The sequence below is a fragment of the Zalophus californianus genome, chromosome 10 (genome assembly GCF_009762305.2).
Source record: "Zalophus californianus isolate mZalCal1 chromosome 10, mZalCal1.pri.v2, whole genome shotgun sequence".
In the NCBI taxonomy this organism is placed as follows: domain Eukaryota; kingdom Metazoa; phylum Chordata; class Mammalia; order Carnivora; family Otariidae; genus Zalophus; species Zalophus californianus.
In genome coordinates, this window is record NC_045604.1 from 19,220,640 (window position 1) to 19,235,649 (window position 15,010).

The window sequence follows — 15,010 nt, forward strand, 5'->3', positions numbered from 1 at the left end:
CTGGAAAATAGAAAAAAAAGGAACCCTCCTGCACTGTTGATGAGAATGCAAATTGGTGCAGCCATTGTGGAAAATAGTACGGAAGTTCCTCAAAAGATTAAAAATAGAAATAATGTAAGATCCAGTAATTCCACACAATTTACACAAAGAAAACCAGAGTACTAATTTGAAAAGATATATGCATCCTTATGTTTATTGCAGCATTATTTACAATAGCCAAGATATGCAAGCAACTCAAGTGTCCATCAATAAATGAACGGATAAAGAAGACAACAATGGAATATTACAGAGTCATAAAAAAGAATGAGATCTTCCCATTTGTGGTGACATGAATGAACCTAGAGGATATGACGCTAAGTGAAATAAGTCAGACTGAGAAAGACAAACATCATTATTATTTCACTTACATGTGGAACCTTAAAAAAATTCAAACAAAAAAGCAGAGACATCCACAAATTGATGGGTGAGGTTGGGGGAGGGGGGATGGGTAAAACAGAGTGGGAGATACAGGCTTCCTACTATGGAATGAATAAGTCACAGGGATGAAAAGTACAGCATAGGGGATATATAGATATATAGTCAATGGTAAAATAAGTAAATAAAAAATCTAAAAATAAAGATTAAAATAATCTTCATCTACCTATAGAAAGGGAATAGAAATAATGTTTACAGACATCTGTATTTGATATGGTTACTGTAAGTAAGAATAAGATTCTGCTTTTTTTTCTATAGTCTAATAATAAAGCATAGTAAATAAAGTTAGTAAAATACTAACTTGTTACTTAGGAAAGGCATTTATACTGCTGTAAATAAAGACTAATATATTTTAAGAATAAGACATAGTGCTGGGCTGAAGTGCAAAAATGTTGGTGTTTGGAACCAAATGGACAATAAAACTCTTGTTCTAAAATAGGACCAAAACTTACCTTGGAGTTAACCAGGGCTACAAGGTGAAATGGGTTATTTAATTAGAAGTTATATTGGAGAAATATAAATAGGAGTATACCTTTTAAAGTCACACACAAAGGAAACATTGCATTTAAGGAACTTTTAAGAAAGTCCAGTAAAATTATTAAGTTTTTTTTTGAACGGTACTGATTATTAGGCCACAGGAAATTTTTTTCTTAATTTCAGAATAATAATCTTCAGATTCTTTTTATCCATTTTGTAAGGAAATGAAAATGTTTAAGTGTTTTTAACCTAGGAGTGTATGGCTATAAATATTGTCAGTGGACTCCTAAACTTGCCGCCTAGTCTTGGTTACAAATATTAAATTCAGTGGATAATTCTTATAATTATTCAATAATTCTTATAACAATGTAATAATCACTGCAATTCCAGTACAAGCAACATGAAGCAGGGATTTGTATCTGTTTTATTCACTAATGCATCTACAGCGCTAACAAAATAATTGGGCACAGAGAAGGCCCTAATAATAAGAAAATTAAATTTGTAAAGTAAATACTTCTAATGTTAATCCTTTTTTTGTTGTTGATGTTAATTTTAGTTACTAAAAAACAAAAGGTATAGCCCCTTGGAAATGTTTCCATTAAAAATAAACTAACATTTAAAAACAAAACAAAACAAAACAAAAACAAATCATGATAAAATGTCAAGTAAGTCATTACTCTTGAGAAATGTACGGGTTTTATTTGCACAACTGTCCTTGTTCCTACATTTCTTTTTAATAATAATCCTCTAAAAATCTGGATAGAAGATGCATTCTTTATTGACCTATCTCTATACTGAGGAATATGACAACCTTCTTCTTCTCTCAAAGAGAATTATATTTGTAATATCAAAATTGGACATGTGTGAAAATGAGTGGCCAAGCATTAAATTTGCCTTGTGGATTAATTAAAACAAAATGTACTACAAATAGCAAAAAAAACTGTAAGCCTCTTATGTACAATTGTTCTATCTTGTCATTATTATATTCCCAAGGTTTACACCAGTGCACACCACCGATCATACATTCAATAAATACTTTTTAAAAAGAACCAAAACTAAGAACAAAAAGAGGTGATCTACAATAAGCAAACCAATCCAGCAACAAGTAGTTAAATTTTTATCCACTGTTCTCCAGTGCCCTCTAAACCACCATCTAAGAAAGCATGTCAGAACTCTCCATGTTCCTAACTGAAGAATGCACATCTTAACCATTTGCCAAAGATGCTGGGATGGCCAATATTTTCACGTGGTAGCTAGCCCTGTATTGCCTGATATTGGTCATATATTCTAGTTTGGCTAAACTCTTTTCCAACAATATGCTTTATTTTTCCCCAACATGCAATTTTGAAAACATCTGATATTCTCAAGGACCATTCTTGTCACTATATTACCTTAACTTCTAAAATAGCTCAAATTTTCTTCAAACTTAGAAAGTTATAAAGAACTGAAGATACTAAATTTCAAAAGAAAAACAAAGTAAGGGGTGCCTGGATGGCTCAGTCAGTTGGGAGTCTTACTCTTGACTTTGGCTCAGGTCATGATCTGGCAGTTTTGGGATGGAGCGTCACACTGGGCTCTGTGCTGAGTGCGGAGCCTGCTTAAGATTCTCCCTCTCCCTCCACCCCTCAACCCACTGATGCTCTCGCTCTCTGTGTCTCTGTCTCCTTAAAATAAATAAATAAATATTTTTTAAAAAAGAAAAGAAAAATAAATCTATATGAAAAGTAATTTATATTCTTGAAAAGAATTTTTATATAAAAAAGCCAGATTTTTGAAGGATATTATAAGAAAGCATAAATGGGACATCACTATGCCTAACATATAGACACTACTGAGTATTAGCTATACCCAGCATATCACGTACACACTAGTGATAGTTTTTTAGATCATGTTGTCTGAACTTGTCAGAAATTACCTTCTAAATACTAATCATAGGAATCAATGTTATGGGAATTATCTGAAACTGAAATTTGGTAATAAGTTTTTTGTCACTTTTGTGATGAAAGAATCATGCAGGGAGCTAGATAAAATTCTTGTTTACCTTACTGACTCAATATTATTGATGAGAAATAAATATTTTTAATAGTTAATCACAGCCATTTATATGAAGGTGCTGATTCTTTAAAACAGAATTGATTTTCTTAAATTGCAGCTGTCAAGGATAGGCTTAAAAGGTAATAATGACATGAGTAATCTTTCCCATTCATTCTGGCCTATCTTTTATGATTGTAAAACATCTGCTTTTCAGGGATGGATGACAGATACAAATGAAAACCTGCTAGAGTTCTGAGAGGAAACATGGATGCTCGAAGTTACTTTTCCCCATGGTTTTGTCACCATTCCATCATAATTAGCCAAAATATAAAGAAAGCTATACATTTAAAACATCAAGGGGTGCCTAGGTGGCTCAGTCTGTTGAGCACCCAACTCTTGATTTTGGCTCAGGTCATGATCTCAGGGTCATGGGATCAAGCCCTGTGACAGGCTCCGCATTCAGCAGGGAGTCTACTCAGCATTCTCTCTCTCTCTCTCTCCCTCTCTAAAAAAATAATTAAAAAAAATAAAAAATAAAATGTCAGTAATTTGTCCTTGATCTATAAGTTCTCAAATAAGGAGCGATATGTTAGGAAAATCTGTATGTTCTGGGAAAAGAAGCTTATAAATCCATAAACTATGTCTCCACTCAAAAGGGAGAAAGATGCTTAAAATAAGCACTTTATCAAAAAAGAAGTTTTAAATTTAATTTTGAAAGATATGTGGCGTGCCCCTTAAGAAATTGCTCAGAAGTAACTTTTCCTTAGCTATAAATTTTAAGTTTCAATTCACAGAGGAGATTGGATTCACTTCTCTTAGTTCACAATGTAAAAATGAAAATGTTGGTTTTGGGTAATTGTTTAAACTCTTCATAAGTACAAAAGACTACACCTTACAAATCAGAAAACACACATCCCATAATATATGCTTTTTCAAGAAATTTTTTTGAATTAAAATTAACAAGTTGTTTAAAAACTCCATTTGGAGTGAAATTAGTAAAAAGAAACAAAAAAATACTTTCTAGTTGTTACTGTTGTTGATTGGTAATAGACAGATCCTTTTTATTCTATTTTGGAAATTTCTGATCTGCCACATTATTCCACAGTATAATCTCCAAAACACTACTTACCATAATTATAAAAATTACTCAACTTTGTCTTTGTATATTAGTGACAGGTCTGAATGAATAATAAAAAGTGCGATTACTGTAAACTTGAGTCATTCAATTTAAATGTTTTGTGTAAGCTATGCTTAGTCTATATGTTAATCTTTGGTATTATACAAGAAAAAGTTGAGAAAAGCATGAGTTAATTATCTTAAAGGGATCACTTTTTACAACTTTGCTGCAATATTTATGTAACCTTTAATGATTTTCTTCTAAAATTTAAACTGTGTTTATTATTTAACAGGCGTTTACTTCTGAAAAATACTCTTCTATCATCTCTCTACGTAATTTAGAGGGCTGATTTTTCAAACCATCAGAAATGTTATCAAATTAAAGACATGAAAGACACTTAAATGTATTGTCCACACCAGGACTTCCTGATTGAATTAATTTTGTTCTATATTTACTTTAGCTACAACAGAAAAAGCTTCTGCACACAGCATTAAATTGCATATCTGAAAGCAGTTAAGAAAAACTTGTATCTTAAAAGGATATGTCTATCAAAGATATCACAAATTACAAAGAACACATTATACACAACATATGTGATTCTGTAATATGATACTTGATTGAACCCATGCTTCAATTTTTAAATTTATTTTTTAGTTAGATTTAATCACTTTTTCCCAAACTACCTTGCATTTGTGGACATCATCTGGTATGTTTTAAAGAAAATGTTTTCTAGTTGTGAGAATGAGTGTTTAATGAATCTATAAAGTAGTAGTGTGCTTATATTCTGGCCACTATTTGACACCAAAAATCTAATGCATGCCTACTCAGTTCTGCTCTTCCCAAGGCAAGACTGTTTTTTAATAGTGCAATATTCTAGATATAGCTTTTAAAATTAACAAAATGCAAGACACCAGAAAAGTTAATAAAAAACAGCTCAATCCTGATGAGGTTGGCTGATATTCGCAGAAATCAGGAAGAATAAGTCTATCTACAAGTATTCTTTCACAATAACTCTATAATGGAATTTAAATGAAACACACCATTATGAAACAATAATTCTTATATAGCAGAGAGCTACAATACATTTGAATGTAATGTTAACATATTTATTAATTTAATCAATAAATGGGTATTTTATAGATTTAATTTACTCGAACTATAACATGGTAGCTTCTTTATTAGCTATTAAAGGGAATTTGTTATGCTTTGGGTGCTTTCAAAGGCATCTACATCTGAATAAATTAGGGTTTAGGCATTAAAATAAACACTCCTAAAATATTAATTACAAATAAAAATAAGTCAAACTGAGGACAAACACCATTTTTAACTGTAAATTTAATAAAAAATAAAAATTGTGAGAAATTATACATGGTGTTTAAGAAATAACAATGAATATGGAGGAGTAAGAATCTATGAGACTTCTTAATTTTTTATGACGCATGTCATTTTTCCACATCTGAATTTATACTTTCTTGGTTCAAAATAAAGATTTTAAAAATCAACACAACTATTTGTTTCATGAAAAATACCTAGGAATTCAGTCAACTCATTAAAATATATTAGTTTTATCTTTCAATCTTAGGGGAAAAGAAACTGGTTAGAGAATCATAATTGAGTTTATTTCAATTATAGAACATCAACTAGTTATTTATGATTTGTTACTTTGAATACAAAATTGAGAAATATCCCAGAACTGTATGCATGGATATTTTATTTCATATATTAAGTATAGAAGAGTGGATTCATAGTTTATGAAATCATTATCTATAGAGACTTTGTAACTGGATAAGTTTACATATGAGTAATTGGATACCAATATTCTTAGCAACTCATCAAATATGTCCTGAAATGAGAGTAATGAAAGCTTTAAAATGTTATTGATGAGGATATTTGATGACCAGTGTAAAATGGTTAGAGTGGCTATTTGATATCACTTAAAAAAAAAAAAGAAAGAATGAAGAACTTCCAGATATATTTTCAGTAGAAAGATCATTAGTGTTCATTATAAAATTTCATCTTTAGAGAATCCTTTTTTCTACACTAGAATGAACATTATTATACTATCCCCTTCTTTTAACAATCAATTAGCAATCAATAATATTCAATTTTTTTGTTTTCCTTTAGAACTTATGAATTGTAAATATTAAAATCATAAAACTATATAGCAGTGAATGGAAAAACTGCTCAGAATTACATTCCTAAATATCTAAATGAAAATATCCAAGTAGTTGCTAAATTAAAACACCAACAATGCCAGATGTCTCCTAATTTATTCTGGTAAACTGAATATTAGTTTATATATGATGTTTAAAAAGTCTGACTTTTTTTAGTTTTTCCTTTTTTGAAGTTGCCACGTGTGAATATTTTTATCTTGTTTCAATTAAACTGACAAGAATCATCAGGTTAATAATATAAATTTGCTAAGAAATCAAACTTTCCTTTCACTAAATAATACTGAAAAGTTAATCAAGAGTAACTATTTTTGTAAATGTGACTATTGTCCCAGAACTGCATTAAAGGCAAGGTAAATATAATGTAATTAAGAACTAATGTGCCTCAAGGAATGTATTCTTGAACTTTTCTTTTGTTTTTTAGCTACACAATATCAAAACAAACAGAAAATATTATTTAAACTCATTAGACATCATGACTCCATAGTCCAAGAATATTTGATAATAATATTCTTTTTTAAAAGTTGTCAACATCATTACTTTTTCATGGAAAGAGAACTTTATCCAAAAAGACAAAAAAAATTAAACGAAAATGGTATCTTTTTCAAAATACATTTTGTTTCATTGCATGTTTGTCTATTTAAAGCATCCTCATCTCTTATGTCATTTATCTATAACAACGCTATAAAGTAGATATTATTTTCCCCATCTGAGAGTTGAGCAAAATAAATGAAGAGTGGTCAAGAAATTTCACTAAGATCATATTTAGGAGGTAGAACTAGAACTGATATTGAAGAAAGAACCCTAAACCCATCTCACTCTACATTTCATGATAACCCACAACTAGGGATAAAGAGAAAAATGTTAAGAATCTTAGGAGCCTACCTCATTAATCATAAGTCATAATCCTAATATCCAAATACCTTTGTGATATTTTTTCATGAAATATAAATTTGTATTCTACATGCCACAGATTGATGTTACATTCCTGTTTGTATCTGAACTTCAAACCAATACCCAATTTTCTATATTATTAAAATTGTAGGTACTTGTTCTAGTCAGTAACTGCTCATTTTAGAGATAATATGAAAAAAAATCAAAATAACAGGGAATACAGGAAACTGAAGCATTGGTTGATAACAAAGTATCAAAGTTTTGAAGTCCTACCAGTTAAATTCTTTGCACTTGTAGAGAGAAACACACAAAGGCATTGTTCTGAAAAGAAATTCCAGTTTTAATTAAAGAACACACAATTTCATAGTAAGATTAATTTTATATATGCATGTATATATAGTACACACACACTCTCACAAACACACACATTCTTTTAGAATCCCAAGGTTTCTTCTTACTTAGGTTTGATTTACTTAACCGTAATATATCAATCATTTTGCATGAAGAAAATCAAGATGTACTGTATTTTATAAAAAAAATCTACATATCCATTATAATGTTGAGTTTAGGAAAATACTTTGTGAGAGGCTAGAATTATCTGTTTAAATGATAAATGAAATCAATCACATATGTATCATTTCTATTTCACTTGGAAAACATTATTAAAGCAATGTAGATATTAAAATAAATATCTTCTCCACCCACCCAAAAGTGGGCATTCACACACACACACACACACACACACACACACACACACAGACACTGAGCATGTTCACTACAATAAAACTCCAGAAGGAAAAATGCAAAAGAATTGAGGAATTGAAACTCGTTGACAAATTACTTTCTCAACTGAAGTAAAAGCTACCTCTTGACTCAAACTCCCTTTTAAGAAAAGCACTACAACTTCACAATTTTATGACCCAAAGTTTCAATTATCTTTCTTATATTTTCAAGATGTTATCAGTGAGCCTTACAAGCAGAAAAATTATTGATCAGGGATGCACATCAATAAATGTTAAGTACTAAAAATATTTCCAGAGAAAATCTTAAAGAATACAATTTCTTAGAGAAGAGAAAGTGTTAGAAATAAATGGAATAGCTTTAGGATTGTGTTTTATTAATTTTTTGCCTCATTATGTGGGGACTCCAGACTCCTTCAACATGTAAGCAAAACATAGCAAAACATTATCAATAATAACAAAACTTCACACATTGAAAATATGTGTTGTCATTTTAATTAAGATTTTTTGTTAAATCTAAATAGAAGAAATCTATTGACTGCTAATATTATACATCTATAAAATTTGGAATTTAAAAAAGCTTTATTTGTGGGAGATTTACTATAATTTTCTAAATTTATTTTTTCAGTTTCCAACTGGCTTTCCAAGCCCAAAGATTTCTATACTGGGGTCACATGTAACATAGCCTTAGGGCAAGCTCTTTTTTTATCTTGTTTGAAAACCCAACCAACCCCCCACCCCAAGAATTTTTTTTTGAAATTGAGAAAATAACAGGGCTATAACCCACTAAATGTTTCTCTCAAGTAGTCAGAATTAAATTGATAGTTAAGATGCCCTTTATAATTCTCCAATTGTCTTTATATTAAGGTCTGTGACCTTAACAAGAAACACTATTTCAAGGCATTTCTGCAACTACTATTTTACATACTTCATTAGGGTTATGCATCCCTTCCTCCAACTCTGTACCCTCCCCATTTCTTCCTCTCACCTCTATCCAGTTTATGATTTTTGTAACATCGTTAAGCATTTAAATGAATGCAAGTTAAACATTTAAATGAATTTAAAGGGTTCACCAACGTGAATACTAAGAAGTTATGAATCATAGCAGAACCATCTGAAAATACATGTATCCCATCGCTTGAAACAGGGAAAAATTATCACAGGATGGGTCAAATACAGGTTATATGATTGTCAATAAAATATAGACATTCAGTCCTTACCTGCTTAACTGCATGATGACAAACAAATCTAAACAGCATGCAAAAAATCTCAAAATTCTGAATCATCTGTCTTCGAAGCTGCTGTGACAGTTTTATACCTTGCTGCTTTCTTCTTGGCTTACATACATTTGACTGACTAGAATATTTGTAAGCAATACTAGGGTTATTTTGCAACCCCTGTCACCTCTTCCTCTTTTCAAGCCTCTGGTTGACATCTCACACAGCTCGAAACAGGCATCTTATCTTCGGAGGTAGAGCCTCCCCAGCGTTTCCCAAACGGATTCCCATTAGAAGGAGGTCCCTGCTCTGACCGGCTGATCACGTTCTCGACCTGGTGCAGAGTAAAACACTCTGTGGTTCAACTCTTGGGCACTAGGAGAACAGCCATCAGAGACTTCAAGTCTCTGCCACTGCTTGGCTGCAGAACCAGCAGTAACCGGCGGCCAGGAAGCACCACCCCCTCTCGGGTGGACACCGAGGGGAGCGCTCCCAGTCCCAGATCCTCCTACTTCCCACCCCACCTCCAGAAAAAGGGAAACAGAAAAATAAAAGCCCAACTTGAAAGTGCTTCTGATACAAGCCGAACGGTTCCCAACCTCACTGTTTGCTTTAACTTCAACCTTAGTTTCCAAGCTCCAGCTCCAATTTGAAATCCAACTCTCTTTCCCCCACCTCCCCCCAGATTCTTGCCAGTTGGTGAAGGCAGAGGGAATGGTGGTCAGTAATACTTTAACACAGAGCCAGAGAAGTCACTTAGCAAGTGTAAGCTCAACTAAGCTGGGGGATGAAGACGGCGATTCTGGGTTTATAAAGCAGGCATGCTGAAAAGCCGTCGTTTATTAGTTTTAGGTATAGCTCATTAAAAATAATAAATAATAAATAAATAAATAAATGCAAAAGGGCGTTGATAGGAGTCTAGAGCCCCCGAGTCTGTCCTCTCAGACAGAAAAGAGGTTTTGCTCAAGTTTGGCCTGAGGAAATGGAGCGTGAGGCACCGAGGCAAGCCCCCGGCGCGCCCCCCGCTCCGGGGCTGCAAATGCCCACCCGGAGCACAGTGCGCCGCAGGGGCTGAGTGCGGAGCCTGCGCTAGCCCCGCAGAGTGCGGGACACACTCCCTGCCCGCGCCGCCCTCCCCACACCTCCCCACACCCAGCACCGAGCCTGTGGCCAGCCCGGCAACCGGGCACCTCGTGGTCGGCGCTCCCGGCGCCCAGGTGGCTTAGGCGTTGCCGGGAGCTGCGGAGAAATCTCCAGGCACTGTCGCCTGTTGATCGCCCTCTGGTTACAGCGTCCTTGGCGGCAGAGCCTCTCAGACGTCAATGTCCCCCCTCACAAGCTGAGTTTCAGGCTAAAATACAGCAAAGGGCACTTACCTAAACCCCGTACGTCTGGGCTTTACTGTTGTAGACGAGGTTAAGAAGAAAAGATCTGACTGCACTGAAAGTTGCGGTTTTTGGTTTTGTTTTTGGGTTTTGGGTCTTTTCTTTTTTTCTTTTACCTCCTCCTTCCACCCCTGCGCAAGAGCAGCCGTCCTCCAAAGAGGGTATTTGAATTGGTGAATTACGCTAAGCCCTCGTTTCTTCAACTAGAGTCGCCGCGGCTGATGGCACTTGTCCGGCAGGACGACCAGACTAGGAAGGAGCCCAGGTAGAAACTAGTGACGGGTGAGGGGCGCCAGGTGGTGCGGACCACAGTCTCAGCCCTGTTCTGGGGGGCTGGTGGTGGGAGCTAAGGGGGGAAAGCCCTTGAATCCTGAGACTGGGGGATGGGGTGACGCTGCAGCTGGAGTACTTTTATGTCTGGAAGCTAAAAGGGCTTTTGAATTTAAAAAAGCACTACTTAGGTCGTCGCGTCAGCCATCAATGACGACAGAGATAGTTCTTTCTGAGAAATTTAAAAGAGAGAGAGAGAAAAGAAAAAAAAGGAAAATGAAGGAAGAAAAGACATAAGGAAAGAAAGAAAGGAAGAAAAGCTTAAACAATAGGTTCTCACCTCCAACCATCCCAATAAAGAGAAATGTAGAAACCAGGAACTTGTTCTGATGGGGGCTGGGCAGGGGGGGTTGTCACAGAGAAAATCCTAAAACCTTAGTATGTGTTAGAGATTGCAATACATGCAGGCTTGACATTTAATTAATACCATGTCCTTGTCAATATGTGAAGTAAAAGCTAAGATTTAAATGTTACTCAACATACCTATACTTAAAGGGGGAGTGATCATCATAACTGTCAGGTAAGCCCACAAAAAATACTCATAAAAGCAAAAAACACTGACGTTTTAACATACTTACTAAAAATTGAGTCTGGGGGTTGAACAAGTGTGAAGAGTGAGGCAACTAAATTTTTTTATATAAAGTCTGTCCCTGATTCTCAATTTATTAGAACCAAGATAATCAGTGCTTTCTTCCGATAGCTCTCTTCCTCTGAAATGAGCACTCTGTGTCCAATTAGCTGTTCACCAGCTAAATTCACAAAATCAGAAATGTACTAAATATTGAAATACAATGCCTAAAATAACGTGTTCTTTTGTGATTTGGGATATTGTAAGAAAAAAATGGTGCACTTAAAACTCCCACTCTTCTTACCATAGAGTGGCTTTTAGTGCTTAGTGTCCTGCTAAACCCATAAAAATACACTTTACGAAAGTCCTCCTTCAGTCTTTTAATTGCAATGAACAAATGCTGACCTGAACAACCTTCTGAAGATCAGAGACTAGTGAACTTTCTCAGACCCTGAAATTGTCAGATTTCTTTTAAGCTTATCTTAGATAAACATATAAAATCTGACCTTTCAAATGGCACAAGAATGTGTGCCAAGAAGCATTAATGTGAGGGGGGAGGGATGGTTAATGTTTCCTATAACCTGTAATATAAATGAGGACAAAAATAAATAATGTAAAAGGTGATGAGATAATTCACCAATTGGGTTATATCTTAGTAGCACAATTGCAACTAATATACTAATTAATGAACAGTCACATAGATCTTTGAGTTCTGAAAGTAACAAAAATATCTTAAAAAATGAGATATTGCTGAAATAAACAAAGCCTATTAAAAATAACAATAGCAATAAGTTTCTGATAAAATATAAGGAGAATAACTTACCAGAGGACATTTCAGGAAGCAAGATGACTATGAGAAAAATATATCCAGGATTCAAACAGATATTCCATGATCTTCCAAATCAGGGTACTGATGAGCTGCAGGGTGGTGGAACTTTGAAAAAATCAGCAGTTCCTGGTGGCATGAAACCAACTAAAAACGAGTTACACAGAAAGCCATGAACCCTCAAGGAAAAGAAAGAAAATGTGAAAGAGGTGCCTTTTATTTTGGGGCATAGGGGGGACTTATTTGTAATGATCCTTAGGCAGACAAAGTGAAAATTTACTGACTGTACATGCCCATACAGTGGGGGAAAATAGAAGCTGTGTAACCCCAGAGAACAGGAGGTGAAATACAGATAAATCTGCAGAGAGAAGTAAAAAGATGTGTTGAAGACAAGAGATAAAGAGAGTACTAGTGAGCAAGGCTGTAGTCATCCTTGTAGCTACAGCAGCAAGAATGTTTTAGGCTGCTGGGAAGGATCCAATGAGAATTCAAGAGGACACTGCTTTGGAAATCCTGATCTGATCTTCCCACTCTCAGTTCTTTAAGAGTTACCTGCGTTGGGAACATTATTATTAGGATTAATAGTATTCCATCAGTGTATTTCACTAGGATTTCCCTTGAACTCTCTCACTCATAGCAACTGAGGGAGGCGTAGTAAGGAAGCCCAACACAACCAACCCTCCCAAATAAACCACTATGGTCACTTTAGGATGACCAAATCATCAGCGATTTGCATTGGGGGGAAAATCTAAGGGCTGAAGATGCGGATGAGGCCGAGTCGCCTGGCGCTTTCGGGGGCGCTGTGCCGGAGGCTTAGGCAAGGGGGCCCGGAACCGTGGTTACAAGCTGCAGCGGCGGCAGGAGGAGCCCTCCCAGGTCCTGTTTTCTCGGAGAATTCTGCAGCTCGCGACTCAAGGCAATTCACTTTCATCCGCAACCTCAGCTCCGAATGCCTTGTTTTAGAAGCTAGAGCTTTGGAGGTTCTGAGGACCGTTCCTGGGTGAGCGGGTGACAGATTGTGAGGCTCTCGCGTCCCCTCTGATTCCTGCAGAGTTACCGAGGGAGGTATGTTAGAAATGGCTTTGCTGCAGAATGCATGCTCTTGCCATTTTCGTATCCCGATACGGCACACACGATCGCCTGATCGATCGGGTAAGATTAGCTTTATTCCTTCTCTCTCTTCCTCTCCAGGGTCCCATCCCTTCTCCAAGCCCAAACCCGAAACCCAAATCCTAGGTTCTCTCTCTCTCTCTCTCTCTCTCTCTCTCTCTTTCTTTCTTTCTCATTCAACTGAAGAAGTTCCCTTTCCTCTTTGAAACCTTCTTTCCCCAGGGAATTGCTTGTGTGACTGAGGGGCTGGTAATTCTCTTTGTTGATGATTTATATTTTGGCTGTGAAATGATTCCCCCCTCGCCGCCCTCGGTACTCTCCTTAGAGAAGATCCCTCCCTCCCCATGGGTTCACTCTCTGAGCTTGGATCTGGATGAAGAGCGCTGTGGGAGTCTTTGCCCTCTGCTCTATCTTCCTCTGGACCCTGAAGCTTAAGCATTATCCGCCTCTCTCTCTCTCTTTTTTAGAAATAGGAGGGAAAGGTAGAGTGGAAATTGATTTCTTGCAGAGACTGAGGTGCCGAATGATAGAGGGAATAAACATTTGCCCTGGATAAAAATGTTCCTGGTAAGTAATCTTATTTTCTGCGGCAGAAAAAGAAACACATTGCTTCTCACTGCCCCATCCCCCACTCCATTCATTTATTTGCTCTCTGTATGTAAATCACGAGCTGGGTCAGTAGAAATTTTCTTTTCCTCCTTCCTAGGAGAATAGCAGCATGGAAGGGTGAATTTGAACTAGGGGGCTTTTAAGAAGGCAATACGAAGGCTTTAAGGCTCTTCATTTCTTACATTCAAACCTACACACAGGTAAAGCTGATTCCTGTTTGCTTGCTTGCTTGCTAGAAGAGTATTTAAATACCTCCTTTATTTCTTACTGTTTTTTCTTTCTGAAAATAAAATAGTTTCGGGTAGTAACCCCATGCCCAAGGTTTTCATATTCCTTGGCTATGTTCTAAAATTCCATTCCAGAAATAAGAATGTGTATTAAGCTAAAGCTTAATAAGTAAGCTTTAATCTAAAAGCAAGTTAGTTAAAGCTATAGTATCCCTTACTAATGTGTACATCTTTGTTCCAATTCTTGTACCAGATACAAATTATTAGCATCTAAGATAACTATTTGCATGCTGTGATGATACCTATAAATTCAGAAAGCCCTCCGGTTTTCACGAGTCTATAGCACCCCCAGCCTGCATTTGCTTATTATGTGAAGAGCATAAAAGTGGGAGGAAGCCATACAGCCCTGAATTGTGCTTACATCATATGTCACTAAGTAGGCAGAATAATACATCTTACAAATTGTGTGAACTTGGTTTATCAAGTGTCAGCTGATCATTTTGGATGTGAAAAACTAAAGGAGACTTGCTCTAAGAGAAATTGTTGCAATTTTGAGTTACAGAATATATTTTACTGGTGTAATATCTGTATTATTTTTTTCCTCCATTGTTGGTATACCCTATACTATACACCTCTTATTCCCAAATTTTAATGATAAAGAATAAGCTAACTTGCACAGAATTTATTCCTGATATAAATAGGATGGCCTTAACTTCATCCAAAATATCTGATTTAAAATTCCATTGATAAGAATAGACTTCATTTCAGATCATCAATTTTCTAGAAATCTACTAGGAAATCCCAGAACAGAGATAGTCAAGTGTCATATTT

General features: G+C 35.5%; 1 protein-coding gene across 3 annotated transcripts in view; it reads right to left on the reverse strand.

Annotated features, from left to right (window-relative positions):
• Nucleotides 1–12,617, reverse strand: part of BRINP3 (BMP/retinoic acid inducible neural specific 3) — a 400,507-nt gene extending 387,890 nt beyond the window's left edge. The window contains exon 1 of one of the 3 annotated variants that reach the window (XM_027613990.2): nt 12,231–12,617. The gene's annotated coding sequence lies outside the window, so the exon portion shown is untranslated. Of the gene's footprint in view, nt 1–9,127; nt 9,864–10,500; nt 10,769–12,230 lie in introns of those variants that run through there. The other 2 variants (XM_027613991.2, XM_027613989.2) reach the window with 2 other exon arrangements.
• Nucleotides 12,618–15,010: the final 2,393 nt, after the last annotated feature.